Genomic DNA, 12,454 nt, shown 5'->3' on the forward strand with positions numbered 1-12,454 from the left:
GGAGAGAGAAAAAGGGCGAGTGGAGAGAGAGAAAGAAAAAAGATGGGTGGAGAGAGAGAAAGGAAAAGGGCAGGTGGAGAGAGAGGGTTGGTGGAGAGAGACAGGAAAAGAATGGTTGTGGACAGAGAGAGAAAAAAGGGAAGTGGAGAGATCGAGAGAGAATAAAACAGAGTGGGTGGAGAGAGAGAGAAAGAAAAAGGGTGGGTGGAGAGAGAAAGAAAGAGGGTGGGCGGAGCGAGAGAGAAAGAAATAGGGTGGGCGGAGAGAGAGAGAATGAAAAAGGGCCGGTGGAGAGAGAAAGAAAAAGGGCGGGTGGAGAGAGAGAAAGAAAAAGGGCAAGTGGACAGGGAGAGGGTGGGTCAAGCGAGACAGAAAAAGAATGGTTGTGGACAGAGAGAGAAAAAAGCGAGGTGGAGAGAGAGAGAGAATGAAACAGAGTGGGTGGAGAGAGAGAGAAAGAAAGGGCGAGTGGAGAGAGAGAGAAAGAAAAAGGGCGGGTGGAGAGAGAGAAAGAAAGAGGGCGGGTAGAGAGGAAGAGGGTGGGTAGAGCGAGACAGAAAAAAAGGATGGGTTGGGAGAGAGAGAGAGAAAAAGGCAGGTGGAGAGAGAGAGAGTGAAAGAAACAGTACAGGTGGAAATAGGGAGAGAGGAAAAGGGCGAGTGGAGAGAAAGAAGTGAAAAAGGGTGGGTGGAGAGAGAGAAAGAAAAATGTCGGGTGGAGAGAGAGAAAGAAAGAGCACGGATTGAGAAAGAGAGAGAGAAAGTGCGGGCAGAGAGAGAGAGAAAGAAAAGGGGTGGGTGGAGAGAGAGAGAAAGAACAAGGGTGGGCGGAGAGAGAGAAAGAAAGAGGGTGGGCGGAGCGAGAGAGAAAGAAATAGGGTGGGCGGAGAGAGAGAGAATGAAAAAGGGCCGGTGGAGAGAGAAAGAAAAAGGGCGGGTGGAGAGAGAGAAAGAAAAAGGGCAAGTGGACAGGGAGAGGGTGGGTCAAGCGAGACAGAAAAAGAATGGTTGTGGACAGAGAGAGAAAAAAGGGAGGTGGCGAGAGCGAGAGAGAAACAGAGTGGGTGGAGAGAGAGAGAAGAAAAAGGACGGGTGTAGAGAGAAAGGAAATGGGCAGGTGGAGAGGGAGAGAGAGATAAAGGACGGGTGGAAAGAGAGAGATCGAAAAGGGACGGGCGGAGAGAGAGTGAAAGAAAAAGGGCTGGTAGAGAGGGAGAGGGAGGGTAGAGCGTGACAGAAAAAAAGGACGGGTGGGGACAGAAAGAGAGAGAGAGAAAGGCAGTTGGACAGTGAGTGTGAGAGAAACAGTGCGGGTCGAAATAGGGAGAGAGAAAAAAGGTGAGTGGAGAGAGAGAAGTGAAAAAGGGTGGATGGAGAGTGAGAGAAAAAAAAGGCAGGTGGAGAGAGAGAAAGAAAATGGGCGGGTAGAGAGAGAGAAGTGAAAAAGGGTGGATGGAGAGAGAGAAAGAAGAAGGGCTTGTGGAGAGAGAGAAAGAAAGAGGGCAGGTGGAGAGAGAAAGAAAAATTGTGGGTAGAGGGAGAGAGAAAGAAAGGGCGGCTGGAGAGACAGAAAGAAGGAAAAAGGGTGGGTGGGGAAGAGACAGAGAAAGAGAAAGGGCACGTGGAGAGAGAAAAGTGAAAAAGGGCGGGTGGAGAGAGACAGAAAAAGAATGGTTGTGGACAGAGAGAAAAAAGGGAGGTGGCGAGAGCGAGAGAGAATGAAACAGAGAGGGTGGAGGGAGAGAGAAAGGAAAAGCTCGGGTGGAGAGAGAGAGAAAGAAAGGACAGGCGGTCAGAGAAAGAAAGAAAAAGGGCTAGTGGAGAGGGAGAAAGAGAAAAAGAAAGAGAGACAGAAAGGGTGGGGAGAGACAGAAAAAGAATGGTTGTGGACAGAAAGAGAAAAAAGGGAGGTAGAGAGAGAGAATGAAACAGTGTGGGTGGAAAGAGAGAGAAAGAAAAAGGGTGGGTGGAGGGAGAGAAAGAGAAAAAGGGCGGATGGAGAGGTAGAGAGACAGAAAGGGTGAGCAGAGACAGAGAGAAAGAAAATGGCGGTTGGAGAGAGACAGAAGAAGAATGGTTGTGGACAGAGAGAGAAAAAAAGTGAGATAGCGAGAGAGAATGAAACAGAGTGAGTGGAGAGAGAGAGAAAGAACAAGGGTGGGCAGAGAGAGAGAAAGAAAAAGGGCGGGTGCAGAGAGAGAAGTGAAAAAGGGCGGTTGGAGAGAGAGAAAGGAAATGAGCGGGTGGAGAGTGAGAGAGAGAAAAAGAATGAGAGAGAGAATGGTGGGCAGAAACAGGAGAAAGAAAATGGTGGGTGGAGAGAGACAAAAAAAGAATGCTTGTGTACAGAGAGAGAACAAAGGGAGGTGGAGAGAGAGAGAGAATGAAACATAGTGGGTGGAGAGAGAGAAAAATAAAGGTCGGGTGGAGAGAGAGAGAGAAAGAAAATGGGTGGGCAGAGAGAGAGAAAGAGAAAGGGCTGGTAGAGAGGGAGAGGGAGGGTAGAGCGTGACAGAAAAAAAGGACCAATGGGGATGAGAGAGAGAGAGAAAGGCAGTTGGACAGAGCGTGTGAAAGAAACAGTGCGGGTCGAAATAGGGAGAGAGAAAAAGGGCGAGTGGAGAGAGAGAAGTGAAAAAGGGCGGGTGAAGAGAGAGAGAGAAAGGGCGGGTGGACAGAGAGAGAGATAAAGGGCGGGTGGAGAGAGAGAAGTGAAAAATGGAGGTGGAGAGAGCGAGAGAGAAAAAGGGCAGGTGGAGAGAGAGAAGTGATAAAGGGCGGGTGGAGAAAGTAAGAAAATCTGCGGGTAGAGAGGGAGAGAGTGGGTAGAGAGTGATGGAGAGAAAGGACGTGTGGGGACAGAGAGGAAGGGTGGGTGGAGAGAGAGAGAGAAAGGGCAGGTGGAGAGAGAGAGAAAGAAAGAGCGCAGGTAGAGAGTGAAAGAAAGTGCGGGTCGAAATAGGGAGAGAGAAAAAGGGCGAGTGGAGAGAGAGAGAAAAAAGATGGGTGGAGAGAGAGAAAGGAAAAGGGCAGGTGGAGAGAGAGGGTTGGTGGAGAGAGACAGGAAAAGAATGGTTGTGGACAGAGAGAGAAAAAAGGGAAGTGGAGAGATCGAGAGAGAATAAAACAGAGTGGGTGGAGAGAGAGAGAAAGAAAAAGGGTGGGTGGAGAGAGAAAGAAAGAGGGTGGGCGGAGCGAGAGAGAAAGAAATAGGGTGGGCGGAGAGAGAGAGAATGAAAAAGGGCCGGTGGAGAGAGAAAGAAAAAGGGCGGGTGGAGAGAGAGAAAGAAAAAGGGCAAGTGGACAGGGAGAGGGTGGGTCAAGCGAGACAGAAAAAGAATGGTTGTGGACAGAGAGAGAAAAAAGCGAGGTGGAGAGAGAGAGAGAATGAAACAGAGTGGGTGGAGAGAGAGAGAAAGAAAGGGCGAGTGGAGAGAGAGAGAAAGAAAAAGGGCGGGTGGAGAGAGAGAAAGAAAGAGGGCGGGTAGAGAGGAAGAGGGTGGGTAGAGCGAGACAGAAAAAAAGGATGGGTTGGGAGAGAGAGAGAGAAAAAGGCAGGTGGAGAGAGAGAGAGTGAAAGAAACAGTACAGGTGGAAATAGGGAGAGAGGAAAAGGGCGAGTGGAGAGAAAGAAGTGAAAAAGGGTGGGTGGAGAGAGAGAAAGAAAAATGTCGGGTGGAGAGAGAGAAAGAAAGAGCACGGATTGAGAAAGAGAGAGAGAAAGTGCGGGCAGAGAGAGAGAGAAAGAAAAGGGGTGGGTGGAGAGAGAGAGAAAGAACAAGGGTGGGCGGAGAGAGAGAAAGAAAGAGGGTGGGCGGAGCGAGAGAGAAAGAAATAGGGTGGGCGGAGAGAGAGAGAATGAAAAAGGGCCGGTGGAGAGAGAAAGAAAAAGGGCGGGTGGAGAGAGAGAAAGAAAAAGGGCAAGTGGACAGGGAGAGGGTGGGTCAAGCGAGACAGAAAAAGAATGGTTGTGGACAGAGAGAGAAAAAAGGGAGGTGGCGAGAGCGAGAGAGAAACAGAGTGGGTGGAGGGAGAGAGAAAGGAAAAGCTCGGGTGGAGAGAGAGAGAAAGAAAGGGCGGACGGTGAGAGAGAGAAAGAAAAAGGGTGGGTGGAGAGAGAGAGAGAGAATGATCGGGGCAGAGAGAGAGAGAGAAAAAGGACAGGAGGATAGAGAGAGGAGCGGCAGGTGGAGAAAGAGAGAGGAAGGGCAGGAATGGGGTGAAGAGTGAACAGGAAGGGGGTGGAGAGGAAGGGGTGGGAAGAGACATATGGGTAGGGGGTGGGGGAGTGAGAGAGAGAGAGGGTGAGGGTGAGAGAGTGGGGGAGTGAGAGAGGGTTGGGGAGGAGAGAGAGGTGGGGGAGGAGAGAGGAGTGGGGAAGAGGGTGAGAGGGGAGTGAGAGAAAAAAAGACAACTGATAGAGGGAGAGAGATTGTGAAATAGAGAGAGAGTGCAAGTCACCAGAAAGGATCAGTCAATTGAACCAAGTGTAAATTACAATAAACCTGTAGTACTGATCTGTGCCCACAGTGATCTTTTGTGGTCACTGATAAATTGCTTTAATTGAATCCTAGATTAGGAAAATATCTACATCTGGCAAAGTCCTATAGCGGAGGCACAGATGGAAAGATGCAAAACAACAGAAACCAGGTATGGGTGTATACGGGATGGCAGATACAATTGTTATTACTTGGTCCAGCAACCCCTGACTTAACCCTAGCCTAAACACGGGACAATTTACAATGACCAATTAACCCACCAACCGGTACATCTTGGGACTGTGGAAGGAAACCGGAGCACCACAGGGAGGATGCACAACTTCTTACAGAGGATGTCGGAATTGAACTCTGAACTCTGAGCGGGAATAGTGTCGCCCTTGCCGCTATGGTATCATGGCACCCCAAGTGTGGTGACTGTTGGAGATCAATTATACCAGCTCCTGGAGCTCCACAGGGTAATGTCCTTGTCTTCAGCTGCTCCATCGATGACTGTCCTTCCATTACAAGGTCAGAAATGGGGATGATCGCTGAAAAATACACAACGTTCAACTCCACTTGCAGCTCTTCAATAACTAGCAAACCCTGCCCATGTTCTGCAAGATCTGTGCCACGAAATGATAGCTTCCAAAAAGAGGGAATCTAACTACCGACACTTGACAGTCCCTCAGTGCCCGCCATTAGTAATGAGATCACCATTAAGCAGGAACTTGTCTGGGCCATCCTTCAAGAGAAGTTCAGAGGCTGGGATTCTTACCACACCCCAATGCCTGTTCACCACCTACAAGGCCCAAGCCAGGAGTGTGACGGGACACTTTCCACCTGCCTGGATGGTGCAGCTCCAACAGCATTCAATAAACATAGAAAACCTACAGCACAATACAGGCCTTTCAGCCCATAGTGCTGTGCCAAACATGTACTCACTTTAGAAATTACCTAGGGTTACCCTCATCTGCTATGTTTCTAAGCTCCACGTACCTATCCAGGAGTCTTTTAAAAGACCCTATCATTTCCGCCTCCACCACCGCTGCCGGCAGCCCATTCCACACACTCGCCACTCTCTGAGTAAAAAACTTACCCCTGACATCTCCTCTGTACCTACTCCCCAGCACCATAAACCTGTGTCCTCTCATAATGGGCATTTCAGCCCTGGGAAAAAGATTCTGACTATCCACATGATCAATGCCTCTCATCACCTTATCTATCTCTATCAGGTCACTTCTCATCCTCCGTCGCTCCAAGAAGAAAAGGCCGAGTTCACTCAACCTATTCTCATATGTCATGCTCCCCAATCCAGGCAACATCCTTGTAAATCTCCTCTGCACCCTTTCTATGGTTTCCACATCCTTCCTGTAGTGAGGTGACCAGAACTGAGCACAGTACTCCAAGTGAGGTCTGACCAGGGTCCTATATAACTGCAACATTACCCCTCGGCTCCAAAATTCAATTCCACGATTGATGAAGGCCAATACACCATATGCCTTCTTAACCACAGAGTCAACCTGCACAGCTGCTTTGAGCGTCCTATGGACTCGGACCCCAAGATCCCTCTGATCCTCCACACTGCCAAGAGTCTTACTGTTAATACTATATTCTGCCATCATATATAACCTACCAAAATGAACCACTTCACACTTATCTGGGTTAAACTCCATCTGCCACTTCTCAGCCCAGTTTTGCACCCTATCAATATCCCACTGTAACCTCTGACAGCCCTCCATAATATCCACAACTCCCCCAACCTTTGTGTCATCAGCAAACTTACTAATCCATCCCTTGACTTACTCAACAAGGTCATTTATAAAAAACAGAAAGAGAAGGTGGTCTCAGAACAGATCCCTGAGGCACACCACTAGTGACTGACCTCCATACAGAATATGACCCATCTACAACCACTCTTTGCCTTCTGTGGGCAAGCCAGTTCTGGATCCACAAAGCAATGTCCCCTTGGATCCCATGCCCCCTTACTTTCTCAATAAGTCTTGCATGGGTAGCTTAAAAATGCCTTGCTGAAATCCATATACATTACATCTACTGCTCTACCTTCATCAATGTGTTTAGTCACATCCTCAAAAAAATTCAATCAGGCTCGTAAGGCACGACCTGCCTTTGACAAAGCCATGCTGACTATTCCTAATTATATTATGCCTCTCCAAATGTTCATCAATCCTGCCTCTCAGGATCTTTTCCATCAACTTACCAACCACTGAAGTAAGACTCACTCGTCTATAATTTCCTGTGTTATCTTTACTCCCTTTCTTGAATAAGGGAACAACATCTGCAATCCTCCGGAGCCTCTCCCGTCCCCATTGATGATGCAAAGATCATTGCCAGAGGCTCAAAAATCTCCTCCCTCACCTCCCACAGTACCTTGGGGTACATCTCATCCGGTCCCAGTGACTTATCCAACTTGATGTTTTCCAAAAGCTCCAGCACATCCTCTTTCTTAACCTCTACATGTTCAAGCTTTTCAATCCACTCTAAGTCATCCCTACAATTGCCAAGATCCTTTTCCTTAGTGAATACTGAAGCAAAGTATTCATTAAGTACCTCTGCTATCTCCACCAGTTCCATACACACGTTCCACTATCATACTTGATTGGTCCTATTTTCTTACATCTTATCCTCTTGTTCTTCACATACTTGTAGAATGCCTTGGGGTTTTCCTTAATCCTGCCTGCCACGGCCTTCTCATGGCCCCTTCTGGCTCTCCTAATTTCTTTCTTAAGCTCCTTCTAATCTTCTAGATCTCTATCATTACCTAGTTTTTTGAACCTTTTGTAAGCTTTTCTTCTTGACTGGATTTTCAACAGCCTTTGTACACCACGGTTCCTGTACCCTACCATCCTTTCCCTGTCTCATTGGAACATACCTGTGCAGAACGCCACACAAATATCCCCTGAACATTTGTCACATTTCTTCTGTACTTTTCCCTGAGAACATCTGTTTCCAATTTATGCTTCCAAGTTCCTGCCTGATAGTCTCATATTTCCCCTTACTCCCATTAAACACTTTCCTAACTTGTCTGTTCCTATCCTTCTCCAATGCTATGATAAAGGAGATAGAATTATGATAGAATAAGCTCTACACCATCCAGGGCTAAGCAGCCTGCTTGGTTGTCACCCCATCCACCACCATAAACACTTCCTCCCTCCACCACCCGTACACAGTGGCTGCTGTGTGTACAAAATGAACTGCAGTTAGTTACCCAGGCTACTCGAACAGCAATTTCCAAATGCCTGACCTCTGCTACCAAGAAGTACAAAGGATAACAAGAGCATGTGAATGCCACCACTTGTAAGAAGCACGACACCGCAGTTTATAAATGTATCCTTTCTTTATTGTCACTATGTCCAAATCCTGGAACTCCCTTCTCCCACCCCGAGTAGCACCTTCACCAGAACAACTACAGCGGCTCTGAATAGCAATTCACCTCTGCCTTCCGGGGTAGTGAGAGATGCCACCCCCCATCCTGGCATCACCACATCTCGTGTATGAAAACAAACATTTGTCTGCCACTTTTCCTAAAGGTCTCAACTTTTCATCGCTCACCACCAGCTCACTCTTTTACCACCAAGCCTTGTCGCTGTCTCAACACCCCACCCACCTCACCAAACTAAAAAGTATAAATGGAAGGTGAACATCCCCATTTCTTATGATGGAAAGATGTCAAACCTGGACAAGGTCAGTCTCTCCCCCTTCCCCCTTTTTCCATTTCCCATTCCAGCTCCGCTCTTACCCCTTCTCTTCTCCTCACCTGCCTATCACCCCCTCTGGTTCCTATCCTCCTTCCATTTCTCCCATGGTCCAGTCTCCTCTCCTATCAGATTCCTTCCTCTCCAGCCCTTTACCTTTGTGCCACTATTACAGCTCAGAACCCGGAGTTCAATTCCGACGTCATCTGTAAGGAGCCTGCAGTCCCTGTGGAAATGCGTGTGTTTCCTCTGTATTCCCTGTGGAATGTGTGGGTTTCCTCCGAGTGCTCTGGTTTCCTCCCACAGTACAAAGATGTACAGTACTGTTTAGTAGGTTAGTTGGTCATTGTAAACTGTCCCGTGATTGGGCCAGCGTTAATTGGGGGGTTGCTGGGCAACATGGCTCAAAGGGCTGGAAGGGCCTGTTCCACAATGTATCTCAGTAAATAAATAAATATCACCTCACAGCTTCTCACTTCATCTCCCCCTTCCCCACCTACCCACCTGCCCCCTCACCTATCACCTGCCAACTTGTACTTCCCTTCTCCCCAGCTTCTTATTCTGCCTTCTTTCCTATTCCTTTCCAGTCCTGATGAAGGGTCTTGGCTCAAAACTTTAACTGTTTATTCCCTTCACAGACGCTACCTGACCTGCTGAGTTCCTCCAGCATTTTGTGTGTGTTGCTCTGGATCTCCAGCATCTACAGAATCTTATGAAAGATTCACATATGAAGATCTTTCTCTGAGGCAAGAAGCCTTGATAACACTTGTAACTTAAATGGAAGGAGAATACAGAGCTGACAGGAAATAGTCTGTTTGTTACTTGCACAAACTTCTCTGATTATTTAAATGCAGTTGTCTGCATCCACCCAGCAAGACCAGCATTTATTGTCCATCCTTTATGGCCTCTGACAAGGTGGCAATGAGCCACCTTCTTGAACCTCTATAGTCCTTCTCACGAAGATGCTCTCTGTGCTGTCAAGTGGAGAGTTACAGGATTTAAACCTGGGACGATGCACAATATGGTGATCCAGTGGAAAAAGTGCAACTACCTGTTCAGTATAATCATTTTCACTTTATCTTTCCTCATTACTCCTGTGAAATATAAAAATACCTACACAGTTTAACCTGACTAACCTAACAAGTAGATGCCATGAACTCACTAAATGCTAATGTGCACCGAATCACATGCTGCTTGATTCTAAGTTTAAATGTAAAAGCTGTCTCACTACACCAATGATGAAGCACTGGCATTTAAAGATGCCCCATGTTATGTCCACTAAAGAATCAGAATCAGGCTTACTGTCACTGACATTTGTTGTGAAATTTGTTGTTTTGAGGCAGAAGCAGGCAGGAAAACACAAAAAAGTTACAAGAAGAAATAAAATAAATAAATAGTGCAAAAGAGGGATAGTGTGGTAGTGTTAATGGACTTTTCAGAAATCTGATGATGGAGGGGAAGATGCTGTTTCTAAAACATTGAATGTGGGTCTTCAGCCTCCTGTACCTGACAGTAGTAATGAGAAGAGGGTATGTCTCAGATGGTGAGGGTCCTTCATGATGGATGCTGCTTTCTTAAGGCACCACCTTCTGAAGATGTCCTCGATGGTGGGGAGGCTAGTGCCCATGATAGATTTGGCTGAGTCTACATCCCTCTAAAGCCTCTTATGATCCTGTGCATCGGTCCTTCCATACCAGGCGGTGATACAACCAGTCAGAATGCTCTCCATGGTACATCTCCGTCTTTCGTGACGTACCAAATCTCCTCACACTCCTAATCAAGTATAGCTGCTGGCGTGCCTTCTTCATAATTACATCAAAATGTTGGGTCAAGGATAAATCCTCAGAGATGTTGACCCCCAGGAAGTTGAATCTACTCACCCTTCCCACTACTGACTCCTCAAAAATGATTGGTGGTTGCTCTCCCGACTTCCCTTACTGAAGTCTACAATACCTTGGTCTTGCTGATATTGAGTGCAATTTTGTTGTTGTGACACCACTCAACCAGATAATCCATGAACAAAGATAAAAGACAATAGCAACACACAATCTTCTGGAGGGACTGTGGGTCGAGCAGCAACTGTGGAAGGAAAGAAATTGTCGTTGACGATTCCTCCTCCTCTTCCCCCACAGATGCTGCTTGACTTGCTGTCCCTCCAGCAGATTGTGATCTGGATGCTCTAGATTCCAGCATCTGCTGTCTCTAGTGGTGCCTTAGGAAGTCATGGTTCCACATGCCCTTTTCTCACTGTTACCGTCAGGAAGGAGGTACAGAAGCCTGAAGACACACACTCAGCGACTCAGGAACAGCTTCTTCCCCTCTGCCATCTGATTCCCAAATGAACATTGAATCATTGGACACTACCTCACTACTTTTTTATTTGTTATTTCGCACTACTTATTTTAACTTACCTATTTAATAGACTCATATATACTTAATGCAACTCATTTTTTTTTCTCTATATTTATTTATTATGTATTGCATTGTACTGCTGCTGCTAAATTAACATATTTCACCACATATGCCGGTAATATTAAATCTGATTCTGATTCTTGTGTCTCCAAAAGACAACAGTAATCTGAACGTGTAGCTGCTGACTCATCTTTTATGAAGACTTGAAGACTGAGCTAAAAGTTGTTTTGAGAGTAAGAGGAATTCTTTGTGGATTAGTTATGATATTTGTACGAGTCCGTTCTTTTGTCGGTGGAGCATTTTTGCTTGTTAGGCTGTACTGTTTATTACTCGCCCAGCAGATGGCACTGTTCTTCACCCATCGAGATCTGTAGACTCGCAGAGAAGATGGCAAGAAGCTGCACGCCCCACCCAACTGTAACTGATCCCAAAAGCAGTCTGAACTGAAAAATAAAATTCGACAATACAGGTAATCACGGGGGGTGGGGGGAATATTTGATATCGGATTCCTGAAACTGCTCTTTGAAACTGTTGCAGAGAATCAGTTTGAAACAACCAAAAAAACTGGGCCAAGTGACAATGCAATTTCTTTGTACCGGTAATGATAAGTGCTTCATAAAAAATTTATCCCTATATCCTAGACGATTACTGACAGCTAATCTGACCATGCAGCTTACCGCAAAACCTTTTTACATTTGAGATCTCCGTGCGCTGGAAATGTAAACTTCTTCTGGCATAATAAAGTGAAAACCCAGGCACAAAGGACGGTCTAAAACCCTCAGATAACGGGAGGATCAAAATGTACGTGCTGCTCCTGAGGCAGACAGTACTCCAGTTAGTGCTGTCCTTCCCGTAATGATACTAAGCTGCAGCCAGAGCTAGCTGCCTTAAAATATTTGTATTATTAAAAAATGGATAATGAAAGCTCTTTATTTCACCTGGATCTGTTTCCATCCTGGTGGTGTGAACATGGAATTTTCAAACATCCAGTAACTGCTCCCTCGCTGTCCTGATCCACCTGTTCCCATCACCCCATCTTCCCCCCCCCCACTCTCCATCTGCCTATCATCCACACATTCCTTCCACCAATACCCCTCCCCGCCTCCTTCCCTTTATTTTATGGTCTGTCATTCTCTCCGATCAGATTCCATCTTCTTCAGCCCCTTGTCACTTCTACCCTTCACCTCCCAGCTTCTGACTTATTTCCTCTCGCTCCTCCCTCATCTGTCTCTCACCCCCACTCACCTGGATCCATTTATCACCTGCCCACTTCTTTATACTGGCCTTCTCCCTCTTTCTTTCCAGTCTCGATGAAGGGTCTCAACCTAAAACATTGATGCTGCCTAACCACTAAGCTCCTGCCACACCTTTTGTGTTGCTCCTATTCCAGCAACCGCAGCCTCTTGTGTCTCATCTTACAGTCTTAGTGTTGTTTGCTTTATATTTTTAATATTGCTGATTCTGTTCAGAGTAGTGTTTGCACATTTTCCTGCATACAGCACCCATGCCACTCAAATGGTTCCCTGGAGTGAGACACCATTTTGTTGTTTGTACAACACACACAAAACGCTGGAGAAACTCAGCAGGTCGTGTAGCGTATGGAGGGGAATGAGTGATCGCCGTTTTGGGCCAAGACTCATCAGTGTCCTGATGAAGGTCTCAGCTCAAACACTGTTTATTTCCCTCCATTGACACTGCTTGACCAGCTGAGTTTCTCTAGCATTTTGAGTGTATTGCTCAGGATTTCCAGCATCTGCAGAGTCTCTTGTGTCATTGTTTGGAGAGTCTGCTCCCTTGTGCTGGGTAGGAGCCCAGACTGTGGTCCGTCCCCAGAGACTTCACATTGGTTGT

The 12,454-nt window shown here is 46.7% G+C and overlaps 1 long non-coding RNA gene across 1 annotated transcript in view; it reads left to right on the forward strand.

The window, feature by feature from the left end:
- The window catches only part of LOC140741154 (uncharacterized), a 272,961-nt gene extending 261,889 nt beyond the window's left edge, over positions 1-11,072 (forward strand). The window contains exon 3 of the long non-coding RNA XR_012102012.1: positions 10,945-11,072. This is a non-coding gene — a long non-coding RNA (uncharacterized lncRNA). The remainder of the gene's footprint in view (positions 1-10,944) is intronic.
- The last annotated feature ends 1,382 nt before the right edge of the window (positions 11,073-12,454 follow it).

The sequence above is a fragment of the Hemitrygon akajei genome, chromosome 18 (assembly GCF_048418815.1).
Source record: "Hemitrygon akajei chromosome 18, sHemAka1.3, whole genome shotgun sequence".
In the NCBI taxonomy this organism is placed as follows: domain Eukaryota; kingdom Metazoa; phylum Chordata; class Chondrichthyes; order Myliobatiformes; family Dasyatidae; genus Hemitrygon; species Hemitrygon akajei.